Raw genomic sequence first — 6,549 nt, forward strand, 5'->3', positions numbered from 1 at the left:
ATAGCAATTCACATTCTCTGAGTCTACATCAACTGAACATAGTCATCATACCAGCAGAAAAATATAAGTTTACTCTTTTTGGATGGTGAAAAACAAATTACCCCACAACACATCAACAGTCTAAGACAGAATAAAAGAGAAAAGAGAAAAAGATGAACAGTAACCCTTGACTAGGAAATAATAATAAATATATCATTGGTGTGCAAACTGCAATTTGTATTTTAAAATACCTGAGAAAAAATAATCAAAATAGGCTGAATTTAGACGAAGGTAAAAATGGCTTTTGAGATAGGTTATGTGTGTGGTGGTTACAAAACTATACAATTGGGACCAGAGGGTAGTTCAGCAGGTAGGGTGCTTGCCTTGCACACTGTTGACCCAAGTTTGATCCCTAGCATCTCATATGGTCCCCTAGACCCCACCAGAAATGATCCCTGGACATAGAACCAGGATCAAGTCCTAAGCACCCTAGTTATGACCAAATAATATGTAACTATCTCACATTGATTCATTAAAAAATTATAAATAAATAAATAAATAATATGAAACTGCATATAATCACAAAATTCATCTGGTGTATAGTTTTAGTGGTTGTATTTTATTGAGTATAAATAATATGTATACACTACTGGAGCCACCAGACACCCCCACGCTCCAGGCCACTTTCGGGACACTCGGGCTGAACCTCATGCATGAGTGAAGCCCCACAGAACCAGGCAAAGCAGAACTTGTGACCTTGGACTCCAGGCTCAACGGGATCTGGAAGCAGAGATCCTCGGTCTGCTTCCCCCATTCTCCGGTGCCCCAGAGATTACGCCCAGATGACCCACCCTACCAGTGCCAGATAAATACCTCATCGGCTAACCTCCACCTCCACTACCTCGACTACCCAGCCACCGCCATGCTCCAGGCCACTTTTTGGACTGTGCGACCACGAAGCACATCATAAAACACCTAATACCCATTTTCCATAATTACCACACCATAGATGGGGTTCAAATATGGTGTGAATCACGGGAACTCCTCTAAGGGCAATGAGAGACCGCCATAAAAGCCTCCATCCCTCTTGGAGAGCCTGGCAGCTACCAAGAGTATTCCATCCAAACAGCAGAGCCTAGCAAGCTACCCGTGTCATATTTGATATGCCAAAAACAGTAACAACAATGGGCCTCATTCCCCTGATACTAAAAGAGCTCCCAATATGGCAGCACTAAGAAGGATGAGAAAGGAGAGGCTGATAAAATCTAAGGGACGAACTAGACTGCCAAAATTAAGAAGGACTAAAATGACTGTCTATACTTACATGTACGCTTACGTGTAATGCACATACACTGACATCGAAAGCATCCATCGAGGACCTGATGGTGCAAGCACAGAAGATCAAGTATGACGTCATTGGTCTGACCGAGATGAGAAGGAATCGATCACACCATGCCATTTTTGACACTGGAGAAAAACTGTTCTTCAGAACATGTGACAATAGAGGCATTGGTGGTGTCCGTGTCCTTGTCAATACGAACTTGGCCGTGAGCATTGATTCATTCGAATGCCTAACAACCCAAATCAGACAATTACACTTGAATAGATGTGGCTCACTGCCAGCAGTTTCTATCTTCGTCGTCTACGCACCAACATCCAACTACGATGAAGAAGAAATTGAGAACGTCTACATGGAGCTGGAGAAGTTCTATAAAGAAGACCACACCTTTTACAAGATCATTGTGGGTGATTTCATTTTGGGTGCCAAGATAGGACCGAGAAGGTCTCCCAAAGAACTCCACATTGGGACCCATGGCCTAGAATGGAAAAACAGGGTGAGAGACTGTCTGAGTTCATCATGTCGACCAAGACTATCCATGGTAACTCACAGTTCCAGAAGGCCGAATCTAAACGTTGGACATGTGAGTCTCCCGGTGGAGAGTTCCACAATGAAATTGACCACATCATATTCAATCGAAGGTTTTGCCTGACCGATGTCGCTGTTGTCCCCAAATTTAAAACATGATAAGACCAACGTCTCCTTCGTGCAAAATTCTACTTCACAGAGCGGGGAGAAAGGTCTGCAAAGTTTAAGTTTAAGAAGAGAACTCCAAGAATGACCACCAACTGGGAGTTCTTTTGCACTATTGCGGCAATATGGGAAGGTGCCGTCATTGACAACATCGACTAGTTCAGCACCTCATGACTGTGCAAATAATGAGAGAGTGGAAAAGCCACAAACAGACGCATGTCTTCGGAAACTCTCGAGCTCCTTCGCCAACGTGGTGTGGCATGAGCCTCAGGCAATCACAAGCTAACGTCCAAGTTCTCAAAGCTGTGCAGAGAAGTGATAAAGGAAGACCTCAACGAGAGAAGAGCAGCAGTGTTGGCCGATGTGGCAGAAGCCGGGAAAAATATTTGTAACATTCGCCTGTTTTTCGCCAACTTTAAGACCAAGATGACTGCCCTCCGACATCCTGATGGATCTACCACATCTTCCAGAAGGGCAATGGAGAGGATTATTCACGACTTCTACTTGAATCTCTTCGATAGCCACGTCCACCTGCCCACATACTAAATTCCGCAGGATGGATATGTCGTTCCCAACGTCCTCCCTTCCAAAATCCGACACACCATTTATTGGTAAAGACACGTACAGCACCCGGTCCAGACAAGGTCAGACCCAAGCACCTGAAGAATCTGCTGCCAGTACTTGTCAATACAGTGGCTCAGCTCTTCACATGCTACCTGTCTGAATGCAGGGTTACATCCCAATGGAAATCAGCAGGACCCTTCTGTTGTTCACGAAGGGAGACATCCACATCGGCAACTATCACCCAAACTGCCTGTTGTTCATTGTCTATAAGTTGTTTACTCAAGTCATCCTGAATAGAATAGGCAGAACACTAGACAAGGTCCAACTATATGAGCAAACCAGGTTCCAAAAAGGATTCAGCATGACTGACCATATCCACACAGTGACCAAGCTCATCGAAGTTTTGCGAGATTTCAAGATGCTGCTCTGTCAAACATTCATCGATTTAAAGAAGGCCTTTGATTCTGTTGAGACTGAGGCAGTCATCGAAGCCCTAGCCGAACAGGGCATTCAAACTCAGTAATCAAGATCCTCCACGAGCTGTATCACAGATTCACCACCAGGATCTCACCATTCTACAAAGAACTGATCATTGATATAAAGAGAGGGGTTTGGCAGGGTGATACCATTTCACCGAAACTCTTCAGTGCCACCCTTGAGAACATCATGTGACAACTGGAATGGGAAGAAATGGGAGTGAAGATAGACAGTCGGCAACTACACCACCTCCGCTTCACTGTTGACATTGTTCTCATAACGCCAAACATTAGCCAAGTGGCACAAATGCTGGCCAACTTCGACCACGAGTGTGGAAAGGTCGGACTGCGGCTCAATCTCACCAAGACAATGTTCATGAACTAGTCCCTTATGTTCCATTTGCACTCAATGGAATGAATATCTCCAAATGCACCAGCTATGTGTACCTGCGTCAAGAACTCACTGTGAAGAATGATTTGGCCCCAGAACTGTGCAGGAAGAAGAGAGCAACGTGGAACGCCTTCAAGAGCATCAAAGAAGTTGTTAAGAGGACGAAGAACCTCCGGCTCTGGACACATCTTTTTGACTCTACCATTCTTCCTGCACTAACATACACCTCAGAGACCTGAGCCCTAGGAAAACAGGACAAGAAGGATATTCGGGTATCCCAAAGAGGAATCAAAAGAGCTATGCTCAGAGTATCATGTTTCACTCAAGTGAGAGAAGGAATCTGGAGTTCTGACCTCCATCGAGGATCAAGAATTAGGCATGCACGGTGGCACGCGAGCCGGGCATCTCGGTGCTCCAGGGCTGGGCCAGGCATCCGTGCGCTGTGCCACCGCCTCGGTCGCCCCACTCAGCCAGGTTCCTTGGACTCGGCACGTCGTGCGCTCGTGTGAGCGCTAGATCAAAGGTCAGCGGTCCAGTTCATGTCGGTTGGAGTGGCAGCACCATGGCTGAGGAGACCCCACGCAAGGGCAGCTTCTCAGAGCTCGTTGGACACACCAACAGCCTGTCCCAGCCTGCTGCACTGGCGACCGCCACCATCTCCTCGGCGTCTAGCGGCTCCAAGAAGCTCGTCATCAAGAACTTCTGAGACAGGCGGAGGCTGCCCGACAACTACATGCAGGACACCTGGCGTCAGCTGCACGAGACTGTGTGTGCCATACCGAGCAGCACGCCTGTCACCTGCAACATGGAGGAGCTCTACCAGGCTGTTGAGAATCTCTGCTCTCACAAAGTCTTGCCAGCCCTCTACAAGCAACTCCAGCAGGTGTGCGAGGAGCACGTGCAGGTGCAGACCCTTCAGTTCCAAGAATATCCTTTTCCTCGTGCTAGCTTTCAAACTGACATAGATAAGGCACAGAAGTACCGAATGCTCTAGACAGCGTCCTGTTCCTAAAGAGGATCGACACGTGCTGGCAGGACCACTGCAGGCAGATGATTATGATCAGGAGTATCTTCCTTTTTCTGGACCGCACATATGTGCTGCAGAGCTCCATGCTCCCTTCCATCTGGGACATGGGCTTAGAGCTCTTCAGGAACCACATCATCAGTGACAAGCTGGTGCAGAGCAAAACTGTGACGGCATTCTTCTCCTGATCGAGCGCTAGCAGGACGGGGAGGTGGTGGACCGCAGTTTGCTGTGGAGCCTGCTGAGCATGCTGTCTGACCTGCAGGTTTACAAGGACTCATTTGAGATGAAGTTCTTGGAAGAAATCAACTGTGTATATGCTACAGAAGGCCAAAGGTTGATACAAGAAAGATAGGTTCCTGAATACCTAACCATGTCAGTAAGTGTCTGGAGGAAGAAGGAGACTGAGTGATCATGTACTTGGACCACAGGACACAGAAGCCATTGATTGCCTGTGTGGAGAAACAGCTCTTAGGAGAATACTTGACAGCAATTCTGCAGAAAGGGCTGGACAACTTGCTGGACGAGAACAGAGTGCCAGACCTCACCCAGATGTACCAGCTGTTCGGCTGTGTGAAGGATGGTCAGCACGTCCTGTTGCAGCACTGGAGCGAGCACATTAAGACTTTCAGGACAACTATTGTCATCAACCCTGAGAAGGACAAGGACATGGTGCAGGACCTGCTGGATTTCAAGGACAGGGCGGAACATGTCATTGATGTGTGCTTCCAGAGGAGCGACAAGTGCATCGATCTGATGAAGGAGTCCTTTGAGACCTTCATCAACAAGAGACCAAACAAGCCCACAGAAGTTATAGCCAAGCATATGGACTCCAAACTCCGGGTAGGCAACAAGGAAGCCACTGACGAGGAGCTGGAGAGGATCCTGGACAAGATCATGATCATCTTCAGGTTCATTCACGGGAAGGATGTCTTTGAAGTGTTCTATAAAAAATATCTGGAAAAAAAGACTTCTAGTTGGGAAAAGCGCCTCTGTGGATGCAGAAAAGTTGATGCTGTTCAAACTGAAGCGCTAGTGTGGTGCCACCTTCACCAGGAGGTGGAAGGCATATTCAAGGACATGGAGCTCTCCAAGGACATCATGGTGCACTTCAAGCAGTACATGCAGAACCAGAGCGCTCCGAGCCCCATAGACCTGACTGTGAACATCCTCACCATGGGCTACTGGCCCACCTACATGCCCATGGAGGTGCACTTGCTGCCTGAGATGGTCAAACTTCAGGAAGTGTTTAAGACATTCTATCTGGGAAAGCAAAGTGGCAGAAACTCCAGTGGCAAACCACGTTGGGATATGCCGTTTCAAAGGCAGAATTCAAGGAAGGAAAGAAGTTCCAGGTGTCCCTGTTTCAGACGCTGGTGCTTCTCATGTTCAACAAAGGGGACAGATTCAGCTTTGAGGAGATCAAAGTGGCCGCTGGGATAGAGGACAGTGAGCTGCAGAGAACCCTGCAGTCCCTGGCCTGCGGCAAAGCCCGCATACTGGTCAAGAGCCCCAAAGGGAAGGAGGTGGAGGATGGAGACAAGTTTCTCTTCAATGGCAAGTTCAAGCACAAACTGTTTCACATCAAGATCAACCAGAATCAGATGAGGGAGACTGTCGAGAAGCAGGTCAGCACCACAGAGAGGGTGTTCCAGGACCGGCATTACCAGATAGATGCTGCAATTGTCAGAACCATGAAGATGAGAAAGACTCTCAGCCACAATCTTCTGGTCTCTGAGCTAGACAACCAGCTACAGTTCCCAGTGAAGCCTGGAGACCTGAAGAAGAGGATTGAGTCTCTCATAGACAGAGACTACACGGACATGGACAAGGACAGCCCAAACCAGTACTACGTGGCCTGATGCGGCAGGCTTCTCCGTGTGACATGAGAATGTGCCTTCCAATCAGCCTGGTGCACTGCTCCCAGACATGGGAGGCTAAGCCAGTGGAGTGCATGTCTTGGAGGAGAGGAGCTGGCTCTTGCACTCCACACAAGGCTTCTGGATTCACAGATGGTGTTCAACTCTTCTCCCCTCAAGTCCTCTTGTTCTTTTAAGCATTCAAATTGTTTCTGTTGTTCTGT

General features: G+C 47.8%; 1 pseudogene; it reads left to right on the forward strand.

Moving 5' to 3' along the window:
- Positions 1-4,004: 4,004 nt before the first annotated feature.
- LOC101545547 (cullin-4A-like) lies at positions 4,005-6,328 on the forward strand (annotated as a pseudogene).
- Positions 6,329-6,549: the final 221 nt, after the last annotated feature.

Source organism: Sorex araneus, chromosome X (assembly GCF_027595985.1).
Source record: "Sorex araneus isolate mSorAra2 chromosome X, mSorAra2.pri, whole genome shotgun sequence".
Lineage (NCBI taxonomy): Eukaryota > Metazoa > Chordata > Mammalia > Eulipotyphla > Soricidae > Sorex > Sorex araneus.